The sequence below is a fragment of the Taudactylus pleione genome, unplaced genomic scaffold (genome assembly GCF_031769625.1).
Source record: "Taudactylus pleione unplaced genomic scaffold, aTauple2 ptg000627l, whole genome shotgun sequence".
Taxonomy (NCBI): Eukaryota; Metazoa; Chordata; class Amphibia; order Anura; family Myobatrachidae; genus Taudactylus; species Taudactylus pleione.
Window position 1 is genome coordinate 1,265,106 of NW_028285029.1, and position 14,643 is coordinate 1,279,748.

The 14,643-nt window shown below is 38.9% G+C and overlaps 1 pseudogene; it reads right to left on the reverse strand.

Annotated features, from left to right (window-relative positions):
• Nucleotides 1-14,643, reverse strand: part of LOC148479251 (vomeronasal type-2 receptor 26-like) — a 166,051-nt pseudogene that overhangs the window by 128,524 nt on the left and 22,884 nt on the right.

The window sequence follows — 14,643 nt, forward strand, 5'->3', positions numbered from 1 at the left end:
CACAAATCATCACTGTGTGCGGACTTACCAGGTCAGGCAGCATGGCCACAGGAACTACTGTCTCCACTTCTGCCCAGCTCTCACATTGACCCCGCACCTGTGTCATGGCTGCAGTGCTTCCATTAAGGTGTGGGTTATATGGACACTTGGGAAATTTAAATGCACAGGTCCCTGTATAAAGATGTTATGCTGACTCCTAATATGAATAAGCCTGTCTATGTTAAGCTCACTCTGAGTACTGAATATTGCCAGAATATTAGGTCTCACTACCTTACCAAACCTATCCAGCCTATGTCATGCTCCACTGTGTGCCAGACCTCTGTTTGCTCCTGACGTTTGCTTTGATCATGTGCTTCTGCCCTAGACCTCTGCCTGAGTTACTGCTCTGTGCTTGTGACTTTGATCTCTGATATATGTGTCCACTGTCTTGTCATCTGATTCTGCTCCGCACCACACTTCTCACATATTCCCAGCTAGTCACATTTAGGGAGCAATTAGAGGGCTCCTCTCCGTAAAACACATACCGTATTGCAGTGGTTCTTGGTGAAGACCAAGGGGTCCATTAGACTCCATACTTTATAACCACAGCATACCATATAATGAATATTAGAATCCACTCTGCCAGCCTCCCATGTAACAACCAACAACCTCCTAGTGAGGTTATCTGAAAGCTTATATCTTCTTGTCTGTAATGATGAATAGATCATAATGATATTACAGAAATTCTAAGAGGGATTCACAGAGGGTATGATATAAAAGGGTTGTTCATAACATTATGTGGTTGTGGTGGTGACTATGATGATGATGATGAGGCACTAGAAACCACCATGGCTGAACAAGACACTCTCCCTCTTAATCCCTCCATAGAAACTTTGGTAGTTCCTTCTACATTTTGCTATGAGACATAAGACTCCCAGTTACAGTGCTTGCAGTGATCACTGGAGTGGTCAAAGTTATCATATATTAAAATATGACTAGTATAATGAGCTAACATTTGTATTTTTGCAATTAAAATGTGGATATGTTCTTAAGCTGACAACTAAAATTTATTTTTGTGTAAAAAAATTTTGTAATTATTTATTATTTTATTTTACTTTTTACATTTTTTATTTAATTAGTTACAACTGATCAGATAAGAGTTATAATTTAACATTATTTTTTATATATTTTACCAGTTACATTAGAAATTTCCCCCTCGGAACACAGGACACAGTCATAGCAGCAAATTGGCTTCATATTATTCTTGATTTTTCTGCTCCCAGGAGGACAATTCTCTGAACATTGTGATCGTGGTACCTGTTGATAAAAATAAGGTTCTTGAAACCCATGGTTCTTTTACTGAAATAACCAGAATATAATAATGTGTTTGCTATATACCGCCTGCAGTATTTGAATAATTATGGAGAATTACTGAGTACACTTCGTAGGAGGACAGGTAATGTTTATAATCATTCAAGTAAAACAGACATATACTAGTTTCCACTAGGGATGAGCAGTTTAGATTATGTTGAATCCGAACTGCTCCGAACAGCGAGGATCCGAGTCCAACCGAGCCGGGGCTCGGGTGTTCCCGTCTAACTCGGATCCCACTGCGAGGCCAAATGTCATCCTCCTGACGTCGGATTCTCGTGAGAGTTTGCCTCTACATAAGGTGCTAATACCGGGACTCGTGCCATTTCACTCCTACACTCCACACGCTGCGCACATCTCTGCTGAAAGTGGCTGTGCTGGCAAAGTTACTGTATAGGGGGCACACTGCACACTGATGTATGCTGCGCTATACTCTGCTGATTAAAGAGGCTATGTCCAGACTCACGTGGCTGTGCTGGTAAAGTGAATGTGTATAGGGGGCACACTGCATGCTGATGTATGCTGCGCTATACTCTGCTGATTAAAGTGGCTGTGTCCAGAGACTCACAAGTGGCTGTGCTGGTAATGTGACTGTGTATAGGGGGCACACTGCATGCTGATGTATGCTGCGCTATACTCTGCTGATTAAGCAGCTGTGTCCAGAGACTCACAAGTGGCTGTGCTGGTACAGTGACTGTATAGGGGGCACACTGCACGCTGATGTATGCTGCACCATATTCTGCTGATTAATTGGCTGTGTCCAGACTCACAAGTGGCTGTGCATACAAAGAAAATGTTTAGAAAAGTTAAAAAAAAAATTCAAGAAAGTTAAAAGTATAAAAAGTAAAAAAAACTGAAAAACATATTTTTGGTGCTAGACCCCACTGTGTATACAGGCACTATGACTCATTGGGCTGTACCCCACTGTGTATACAAGTACTGTGACTCCTTGGGCCGTAGCCCACTGTATATACAAGCACCATGACTCTTTGAGCCTTAGCCCTCTGTGTATACAAGCACTGTGACTCCTTGGGCTTTAGCCCTCTGTGTATACAAGCACTGTGACTCCTTGGGCTTTAGCCCTCTGTATATACAAGCACTGTGACTCCTTGAGCCTTAGCCCTCTGTGTATACAAGCACTGTGACTCCTTGGGCTTTAGCCTTCTGTATATACAAGCACCGTGACTCCTTGAGCCTTAGCCCTCTGTGTATACAAGCACTGTGACTCCTTGGACTTTAGCCTTCTGTATATACAAGCACCATGACTCCTTGAGCCTTAGCCCACTGTGTATACAAGCACTGTGACTCCTTGGGCTTTAGCCCTCTGTATATACAAGAACCGTGACTTCTTGAGCCTTAGCCCTCTGTGTATACAAGCACCGTGACTCCTTGGGCAGTAGCCGTCTGTGTATAAAAGCACTGTGACTCCTTAGGCCATAGCCTACTGTGTATACAAGCACTTTGACTCTGTCTGCTGGCCGTATCCCACTGTCCAAGGACAATTCCATCTTGCACTACCTTTCATTTCTGCCACTGCTGTGTGGCAATGTTTCATAAATGTGCTTTAAACTGTGGTGTCTGTGCCGTTGCTCTGTTGCTTACTTATTAGCCAGCTCACTGCAGCCGTTGGCCAATAATGGTAAACACAATATTGTGAGCTGTGAGGTGGTCTAAATTGACTGTAAATGACTGGAAATTCATGTTATTGAGGTTAGTAATTACTCTAGGGACAAAAAAGCTCAAATTATGTGATTTTAGCTTCTTTTGGCAATTTTTGTAAAAAATCCAAATCCAAAACCAAAGTCGGACGACGAATCAGAGCCAAATCCAAATCCAGCAAAAATGGTCTGGCGCACATCCCTAGTTTCCACATGTTTTAAGTAACAGGCCCATTCATTATTAGGGACCCAATAGGTCAGCAAACTCACAACACTGAAAGTTTTTGGATTTTGTTTGTGAGAACTAACTCCATCTTCAGATATTACTGGTTCATGGAGCCCCAATCCTTTCTTTAGGAAGAAAATATGCATATTTGTAAATAAAATTATACTGAATAAGAGTAAATTTGCTCTTATTTACATAATTTGATCATTTAAAAAAAAATAATAATAATTGGGGACATTTAAGAAAAACAGAGTTTTGCACAGTCAAAAGATGAGCAGCCAGGAGGAGAGGGTGGGCAATCCTACGGATCAACCATGACTCACTGCTGGCTTTGAGGCGGAGAGAGCAGGGGGAGGTGGGGCTGCTGCAGTGTAGTCAGCTCATACTGTTGAGCCATCCTATTAAGATCATCAATCACAGCCACCAGCGGCAGTGCCTGTAGCCTAAGAAGAGAAGACAACCCATAGCAACAAAGTGGTTGGCCGGGTGGTGGAGCTTGGCAGCTGCCAGAAGACTATGATCCAGCAGACGCCAGTAGGTGTGCCTCACAGTCACGTCTGATGCAACCGTGTCAGAGATAGCCCAGTTTGGCGTGGTCATCTCTGATGTGACCACGCCAATCAAATGGTTAAATCATTTGTACTTCTCACCTCATTTATGTCAGTATTCCAGGCAAGTGAAGCTGGTTTGATCAATAACTGTTTATCTGGTATTTCCCATGGCGTATAGGAACCCATGGGTAAACATATAGGAGATTCATTTACTTTCAACACCATTTTATTAATCAAGTACTTTATATTCATTTCTCCTTTTTTATCATAGTAAAATCTTTCCTCTGTTCCATCTTCATACTGAATATTTCTTAAATATTGATGTAACTATCAATAAAAAAGATTCATTTGTATTAAATCAATTAAATAGTAGTTTCTATTTAGAACATATTTATGCTCAGAGCAGTCAAACATCATTCACAGGCCAGTTACCCATATCCTGTGAAAACATTACAACACACAACAATTAGTGCATGACTAATTTCCAGTAGACACGGATAAAGTGAAAAATTAGACTAACATCATCGAAGTTGACCATTTTGTACAGTTTGAATAGCTTTGAGAAATGTGACTATGGTTCTAGATGAAAATGGGACTGGTTCAGGATGAAGTCACAAATGGTTTGAGCGAAGAACCTTTCACTGTACTGGGTGAAAGACACAATGTAGGAGTTGATGAACCAAGCAGGAAAAGAGTGGACCAGTGGAAAAGTTGCACATAGCAACCAATCAGCTTTGAGGTAGTACAATGTAGTACATTTTATAAAATGAAAGATAGGAGCTGATTGGTTGCTGTGGTCAACTTCTTTACTGGTCCAACTTTTTTTCACGGCTTGATACATCAAACTATTTGTTATTTGTTAACCTGTCATATAGTTTTGAATTCTATTGTTCAAGGAAATTGTATAATGATTCTTATTGCCAGCTGATGAGTATAAGCTAATGAATATGATAAAGGCTATGATGGTGAGGGGGTCCTGGGCATATTCTGTGCTATGCTATATTTCACTGATTATAGAGATGCTTATTACAATATTACAGTATATGATCAGACTATGGGCCTGATTAAAAAGATGGACACTGTAGCACAGCTGCTGCGTCTTTGGAACTGGATGAAATAGCTTTTGTTTACCAATCTCCTGTCCAGATAATTGCGTATCCTGCTCACAGGATACAATCGTACTGTACACAAGCCCCCATCAGGTTTTTTGAGTGAGAATAAAATTCCTCTTTATCTGTAAGGGCAGAATTATAACAGAAAATCAAAAGAATGTAGTTTGCAATATGCCCTGATAATCTCTTCAACCTGCAATTGCAATTTATACCTGATACACGTAATTATAATTTTTTATCACTGCATTTTGCATTAGGAAAGTTAGAATTAGGGCAATTAATTATAAAATTAATTGCAATAGCATCTGATAGGAGCCTGCCATATGAAGTGTAAAAAGTAAAGCCTTAATTTATGTCATCTCTACATTCATCAGACCTTCAGATTTCACTCCCCAAATTTTGTGCAAATATAACTCATACACTAGATGGGGTTAGCTATCGGGGCCAAGCTCAAAAAACCGTATCTTTCAAAATTTACTATCTACCATAGAATCTTGGTGGGGCTGCTTGTCTGATTGTAAATGAAGTGATGTCAGCAGATATATCTGATTTCTGCTGCTGATGCCCGCTCATACTTTCAGGAGATACATAATTTTTGTGGGACTCCTCCAAAAATTTATTTTTGGAAGATATCTCACAAAATATTGTTAGCAAATAGACCTCAAAGTCAGAGGCAAAATGCTGCACTGGATCAGGTACAGGAAAGTTATGGGAACCCAAGTAAGATATTCTACCAGGGATCTAGGGACATTTGCTGTTTTACTGATGGAATGAATCAGCACTTGTATCCAGGATGACAAAAGAAAGCAGTGAGATTGTTTCCGGTGATTGCAAACAAAAATACCTGTTCTTTCACCGACCATACATGGAGATGTATTTTCCACCTGCACATTGTAACAATCCATTATTGCTGTAGTGCACTCTGCAAAGTTTAATTCAATAATTCATACCCACTTGAAATGTTTAAGTTGTAAGATGTACATTACCATTTCTGATAGTGCCATTAGTGTCTAATAGGATTCTAAAAAAAAAACACTGATAAGGGATATGGGATGTTGACACTAAGATGCTAGAATTTGATGCAGTTAGAGGGGAGGAATGATAAAACAAATGTGCTGTGCCGAGCCTGCAAACATGGTGTCTACTCCACCTACAATGGTGTAGCATCTGTGGATGGAGCTTCAAAAGTCCCATCATGGCCATGGCCCCTCTTCACATCTGAGCCTAACATTTATAATGATGGTCCCACTGTTGGCTTCCAAATAAACACTTTTAGTCCTGACCCTGTTTATTGGGTTGTGCCCTAAAGCAGAGGTGACTTTTAGCTCCACTTACTGTACTGGGTAAGTGGGGGATCAAAGATTGGTACTCCAAAAAATTATGTTGTGTTCAACTTTTCAAGTCCCTTTCAATTCAATGTTGGGTACTTATTTCAGGCACATGTATTGACATTTTGGGTATGAGGGTGTCTGTCATATATTACTCCAAGTTTTTTTCACTCATGAATCCAAAAGATTTTTCCATTATATTATGATAAAGAAAAAAATAACAAATTAATTTGTGGTTTCAATGAGTATGTCATTCAAATAAGTATTATTTTAAACAGTTGTTTGTGTTTTATTTGTTTTATTGTATACATATGTGTCCTCATTATCCTTCTGGCAGATATAAATTAGGTACAGTTGATCTGAGTGGTGTGTTAATGAAAAGTATCAATCTCTTGATAAGATATCACAAAGAGAGAGAGAGAAAGAGAGAGAGCGAGAGAGAGAGAGAGAGAGAGAGAGAGAGAGAGAGAGAGAGAGAGAGAGAGAGAGAGAGAGAGAGAGAAAAAAAAAAATTGGCCAACTGACAATTAGTGGATGGTGTATATTGTATGCTCAGTTCAGTATGTTCCAGATACTTCAAAGGAATGTATAAGTGAATTTGGAAAGTTGTCTTTTTAATATGTTCAGCTCAAATAAATGCCGGTTGCAAGGTTCCTGGATTGAATGATAAAAATAATGACTTCTACTCCTTTTGGCCACTTCATTTTAACATGCTCATTATCCGGAAAGTAGATTGGGTTGGCACTACTGTAGTTCTAATGTACTGTTGTTAAGTCTAATGCACTCTCCTGGAATTTGGGGGAGTTTTCCAAGCTCCCTGGAAAGAAGGGAGCTCTCCTGCATCCCTCCTACTTCTCCCATAAAGTGGGTGTTCAGATTGATGACATGATTTGCTATAATTCACTATAAAAGACAGCATCTATTCTCTATCCAATGCAACACCACAATAATTAAAATTATATATAGATCAAAATATTTATAAAGACGGGTAAATAATATATACATATAAAACAATATTCTCATAATTTAATATGTTTTAAAAAATTCTAGATACTTTGGGTACAATAATTTTTGCGTTTTGCTTTCTATCATTGAGTATTTTTTTTCAAAATAATAATAATAATACAATATTATACCTTGTGTCTATATTCCAATTTTTTCACCTTATTTTCAGAATCTTGGTGTCCCGTAGATAAAAGAAAATCATCTAGGGCATGAAAAATTGTCAGTAATGCGTTGTATACAATAGGAAACCCATTCTGATATAAAGCTAAGGTTATAGATTCCTTTCCTGAGCATATGTGCAGTCTTCGTTTATATAATTCTTCAATAAATGCGTTCTTAAATTTATTAGGTGACAAACACCGAAAACGTATCATCCAAAAATCTTCAAGGAACTTGTCATCTGGGTAATTGGACGGGTGAATCTTCTGTATAAACTCTATAATTTCATCTGTACCGTATGGATTAATGAAATGTCTACAATTGTTCTTTTCAACATGGTGCAAATCATGCACGAACCCTATAGAACAGTTAAAGACCTTAGTAAAATGTCCTCGGTATTCATAATGGGTGAACCAGGAAGGGGAAAAAATAAAAGTCTTTTTAACTAGCACTTCATTTGGTAGTTCCAAGGCTCCAGCTACGTAAAAAGAAACTGTTCCACAGACAATAATGACGTTGGCGGTTGATTGTAGAAGAATCCGCTTGTATTTGCTTTTGTAGGTATCTGTGTTTTTATTATTTCTAATGTCATATAAAGGAGTTTGAAGCACAATTCTAGCTGTAAACTCAATACAGATGCCATGACTGACAAGCAATGAACTGAGAATGCTGCTTTCTCTACTCCCACTGTCATCTGCACTGGTGACAATTCCGACCCAGTTCCATGAAAAATGCTTCAGTAATTTCATAACAGCAGAAAAGTAAATGTGATCATTATGTGCTGTACTAAAAAGATACGGATACACATTGCTGTCTCTTAGCGCTGGGTCTGTAGCGCCATAGCTGATCTAGTAGGAAAAGTACATCAATTAAAGAAACAAAATAATGCTGTCTAAATATGCTCACACAGACACACACATGTGTGTGTGGAACTCAATGTAGTAGTTTTTAGTAGCAACCTGTTCTTTGTTCTTCCTCATAATACATTTTGGAAGTGGTGATGTGTTCGACTGTGGAACATACAGTATATCTACAGCACTTCCTATTTCTCCATCAGTTGGATTTCCTCTATATGCAGGGTTGTAGTGCATTCTATAAAGGAACACCCCCAAACCTGATGTTTTGGTGAAAGTTCAAAATTTAGTCCTGGTAAGCTAATAGGTCTATATGGATTTATGTTAAGGAAGATAACAGCTATCTGAGGGTTTACTGTTTTGTCTGATATGCATAGATTTTTGATTTTATGCTCTGCTATCTGATAGTATGATTTTTATGCATGTGTTTTGTATTGTCTTATTAGTGGGGTATGTAAGGATGTACTGTTCGTTGATGAATTCAGGGCCTAATACAGACCTGCTCGCGAGTGCTGAGCGCTCGCAAGCGGGTCGGTGTTGGCCAAGTGTGCATGCGCACGACGGAGGCGGCTCTGTCGTGCGCATGCGCGAGACCCGAATAACGATGGCCAAGCTGTTGTTATGGGTCTCGCCCCAAAAGGGGCGTGATGTCGATGGTGAGTGACAGCACGCCCCCTTTTGTGGGCGTGCCGGGGGTGTGGCTGCCCAGACGGAGGCGTTCCCATGGGAACGCCTACCATCTGGGGCCGGCCCCACTGACATCACCGTAACGCAGGTGTCCTAAGGCGAGCTCAGGGAGGACAGAAACCTCCCGTGGAGCAGAAGGGCATCACTAGTGATGTCAGTGGGAGTGCTTTTGGCTCTGATAGAGCCAAAAGCACTCCAGGGCTTGTGGCCACGAGACCCTACCGCAAGGGTCTTGTCGCAAGCCCTATGGTCGCGATGGTCTTGACCATAGCGACCATCATTTTGGCCGCTCGCTATAGCTGTGGGTCACCCACAGCTATGCGAGCGGCCAGGAGGCCGCTCTTAATTTCAGAAGGATGGCCCTGATTAAGAGCGAGTGCTCTGTCAGAGCATCCGGCTCTGAATCAGGGCCTCAGTCCACTTACTGGTCTACATTGAGGAAGTCTTGAAACAGGACCTTGTGGAGCCCAAATGTTGGCTAATGGAACTATATTATGTGATAAATAATGTATTTTATCCAAAATGGAAGACTGATAACTGCCCTCTCTATACTTTAAGAAATATTGCAATCAGGACTGTTTTTCCAATATAGAGGCCTACTGCACCCTTTTAGATGAAGTGAACATGATGTGTGTGCCAACCTGTATCTACAAATCATAGTTCAGAGTAATTGTTTGCATGTACTTCTTTAATATACACTGGTACAGCATGGTTGTCCTGTTGATTTTTGATATTACATATGTAGATTATCATTGTTCCTAATGTCTATTTCTTTGTGTTGTCCATATTTTGTAGCCCACATGAGCAATATAGGATAAATATTACCCTTTTAGTTTGCCAAGTGAATTTGACTCTTATTTTACTGTATGCTCTTGGCCGTTGAGTATGAATTATTATTCTTAATTGGTTTTAAACTCTTCCTGTTTTTCGGCAGGCTGCACAGGCCCCACAATTGTTGAAGACTACAGTGTCCGGGTCAAGTGATGTGTTGCTTGCCTTTTTCTCTTTTAGGTGGCTTCTGACCTGACTTGACTTGATAGTGGGTGCCCATCTATAGACTAATTATAGTTTGTTGGGTAAAAGAGATCTTAGTTCTTCATCTGCCACAATATGTGCCAATGTTTCCTCAAACTACTTTCCTGGAGCTTTCTTTCTCCATAGAAATCTGTAATGAAGAGTGGCTGTCTTTTATAATCTGATGGTTTGACTTTATACTCAAGAAGGTATTTTATCTTGGGTGCTTCTATTTTTCTCTAGTGTTTCTCCAATTTCTTTGCATTTTAGTCTTTTTCTTTTACATTGTGAAATCAGTGCTTCATATTATTTTTCAAAAACTCTTTCTTTAAAATTATTCCTTAATGCATCTAAGTTGACCACCCAGAATGTTTGACAGCCATTTTGTATGGGGATTACTTGATGCATGTAAGTTTCTATTGCAGTCCACAGGCTTCATATGTTCTAGTTTCTATATTACCACCTTCCAAAAATACTGCAAGGTCCAACAAGTTGATACTGTATTTATTGATATCACTACTAAATTCCAGTTCAACTTTATTGAATTTAATGCATTGACTGAAGAATTCCAGCTCAATATCAGTACCTCCCTTAAACTAATAATAATAATAATAATAATAATAATAATAATAATAAAAATAATGATATAATGTCCCCATAATACAAGATTGGTTTAAAATGTATTGTTGGAATGTTCTCATTTTCCCCAAAAATGATTTGCATAGGGTGGCACAAGTTTTGTACCCATTGCTGTTATCTTATTTTGTATGTAAAAATGATCCTTGAACCAAAATAATTATGACTCAAAATGAAGATAATTCCTCCTATGATTAAATCTATTTGTATTTTTTCTATTTCTGAAGTCTCAATCCATAATAACATTATCTATGACTTTATCAACTAAATGATGATATCTATTCTAATTAAGATTTCTAAGTGATAGTTTTCCCCTTGCATAACATTCAACCTCTTGTTGCTCAATTTCTCTGGTATGTTCTCAATATCCAATTAAATTGTTATCTGAAAGTAGTTTAGCAATTGTCCTTTAAGATGTATGGTCTTAAAAAAGAGTAGATTTTCCTTGAAACTATGTGGAAATATTCATCCTGCTCTGGGATGTTGGGAATCTCTTTAGTGTTCTTCCTACTGAAGAATTTATTCAGAGTAATTTTCCTAATAACAGGATGTAAATCTAAAAACATATCCAATTCATTCAATTATTTTGTAGAAGCAAACTTGAGTAATTTCTTAAGGATGCTGATCTCTCCTTTGGTTTATATGTGCTTACTTAGGTTTAATATAACCTCCATTGATGTTTCTTTGTTCCTATTTTCTTTTTATTTCTTTGACTTTGTTTTGGCTCCACCTTGATTTCCCCACTTGCAGTTGAACTTTATTACCTCCTCCTTTTGTTGTTGTTGTTTTGTAGCTTTTGGGTATTTTTGGGTATTGCACTTGTGTCCAGCGTGGGATGTTGGTTGGTTTAAACTAAGTTGAAAGGAGTATCCGTAGATTCATATGCACATTGGATCTTTGTAGTGTATAACTCTCTCAGCTCTGGTATTGAATTGATTCATACTTGCACATGCAGATAGATCCAAATTGCTTGATGGTCACATATACCATAGTTAAACTACCCACTGTACTCATAGCATTCAGGTGTATAGTCTTACCTGTCTCTTATCTCTGGTTGTGACATTCATCCCCTGAATTAAATTGATGGACCCTTGTATATTTCAAATAATAGAGTTGGAGATCCTCATTTTTTCTATTGAATTGATCAAATGTATTACCTCCTATTTCCCTTCCTACTGTATGTGGGAAAGATAATGATCATATGATCAATCTAATTTGGAATGATTACAATGCCCCACATATGGGGTAAGTTTGACTTTTTGTGTGTGCAATAATAGTTAGAGGTATACCTACCATCCAGATTCTATATTGTTGGTTTTGGGTGTATTGGACTGAGATTAATTTCTTTACTTCTCCTTTGTACATTGTACATTGTGTAATGCATCTGTTTATCCCATAGGTCTGCCTCTGAGTGTGTCATTTTCTCATTTCATTCATTATATTTATGTTTATAGTACTCTATATCTTGTGCAAACTTCCTCTTGTTCTAAATAATAATTCCTCCTTCAATTCTCTTATTGGTGAGAGATTCAAGGTTCCTTAAATCTTCAAAAATTTTAATGGGTTACAATCTATTCCAAATTAATATATATTTTCTTCCATCTTTTGAATGGAAAGTTCTCTATTTTCTATGATAAGCTTCATAAGGTTGAATGAGCATAGGTCTAAGTCCACATTCCATTTTATCATAAAATATTTCATGTTTGAGGTGAAGGACAGTGACAGTTTATGCAACATACATCATTTATACAAAAATTGTTATAAAACATATCACATCACAACGCACCATAAGGATGCAATGCTGGTTACACACTATGTGATTCCCTACACAATATATTGTTCTGATGTGGATCAGAGTGATATATCATGCAGGAATGCATAGCACCCGTGCACAGTAGATGGGATAATGAACGATGCCATGCTGGAAAATTAGCATGGAAAGACACATCACACCATTGTACACTACATACTGCATTGTGCAGTATGCAAAGATGGCACAATGTATCATTCCACTATTTCGTCCCAGCAGCTGGGTTCACTATTTGGGTGTAGTGGGGTGTATAACAGCAGGACATTTACAGAACTACTGGTCAACTTGCTGTTTGCTTGTGGTGGTTGCTGACTGGGCTGAAGGCCTCTGTAACTCTCCACTAGTGGCTCCAAGTAGCTGTTATGTATGCAGGGGCCACAACCCAGAAAGAAACCTTGACCCGTGGACTAAACCCAGTGGAGGGGGCTTCAAACACTCTCTGTGGACATAGTTACTGAATTCTGGTGATCCCCCTCATAGTACATGACCTTATTGGTTATGTCACTGTCCGATAAAAAGATCTCAGGTAGTGGTGATAACTAGTGCCATGTATGGTACACAAGGTTGGACAGATCATCGTCTTATATGATCTAAAATGAGGCTGAACTATAAGCCCCCAGGCAGAGCAGAATATAAAATTCCATCTAGACTGGCATTTGCTAAACGTGTCCATGATGAGGAGACATGGCATAAATTGATGAAGCCTGGCAATTTAATGTGAAATCCCTACATTCCATTTGCCAGAGAGTATTTGGTAGATCACAAAAGAAAAACCAGGATTTGTTTGATAAAACTGGTGTTGATATACAGAAGCTCATTGCTGAATCAAGGTGCATCCTAAATAATTCAACATGTAATGAGTAATGCAGAATCATCCAGCAGGTACTCAAATTGAAGGTGTGAGAACTGAAAAATCAGTGATGACTTGCAAAGACCAAGGAACTACACCATTTTGCAGAAACCAACCAGACTGCAAAGTTATTTGAAGGGCTCAAAAGTGTCTTCGGCTCCAGATCAAAGAATACAGCCCCAGTCTACTTGCATGATTAAACCAACCATGATTCTGAGGACATTCTTGCATGATGGGCCAAACACTTCAATGAAGTGTTAAACCCTGGCAGCCAGGGAGTAGACCTACCCTACATAAGCTTGCTTGAGAAACTGCCAACAGCATCAGAATTTGAAGACCCACCATCTTTTGAGGAATTGCATCAAGCAGTGAACCGACTCAAAAATGGTAAAACATCTGGCACAGATAGTCTGCCCACAGAAGTCTATAAGTATGGCAGTAAAAATATAAAAAACAGACTGTACAAGCTGATACTGAATATCTGGGAGGCAGAAGCCATACCTTAGGACTGAAAAGACACTTCTATTGTATATGTAAACTGTACAAAGCCAAGGACAATCTGTCAGATTGTGGATCGTACAGAGGCATAGCTCTTCTTAGTGCAGCTGGTAAAGTTCCGAGTCATATCATTAACAAATGTCTGAACATGCTGGCAGACTTTCTTTCGGAAAGTCAATGTGGGTTTCATCCTAATGGAGTCACGGTTGACACAATCTTTGTTCTTAAGCATCTTCAAGAAAAAAACCTGGAACAACATCGGGCTCTCTATATGTGCTTTGTCAATATTGAGTAAGCTTTTGACAGGGTACCGAGGACTGCTCTTTGGTTCATGCTTGAGAAGATTGGATGTCCTGCTAGGTTGGAGAGTGGAGAGTTATAGAGGCCTTAACTTAAGCCAAATCCACTATGCGTGATGGTCAGAGTACAACATGAAAATGACTGAACAGACAGATTCCCAGTCACCAGCGGTGTCAAGCAAGGCTGTGTTATGGGTCCTACACTTTTTGTCATTTACTTTGCTGCTGTGATGAATGATGCTCTAAAGAACTGCAGTGAACAAATACAAATAAATGTAAGGACTGATAAGAGTGTCTTTGACCTATCTTGCTTCAGGGCAAATTATAAAGTCAGACAAGTCTTTATGTTAGAAGTTCTGTATGCCGATGATGTTTGCCTTATGGCTGACAGCATGGAAAACTTGAAGCAATATGTAGGAAACTTGGATGCGTCATGCCAAAAATTTGTCATGGTGATAAGCGTGTTAAAAACCCAGAAAATGAAACAACCTATAAATGATACACCTGCAAACCACGGTGTTGTCACTCTGGGTGTAAAGTATTATCGTTTTGGTACCTAGGAAGCATAATTCAATGACAACCGCCTTGAGTCTGAAATTGCTACAT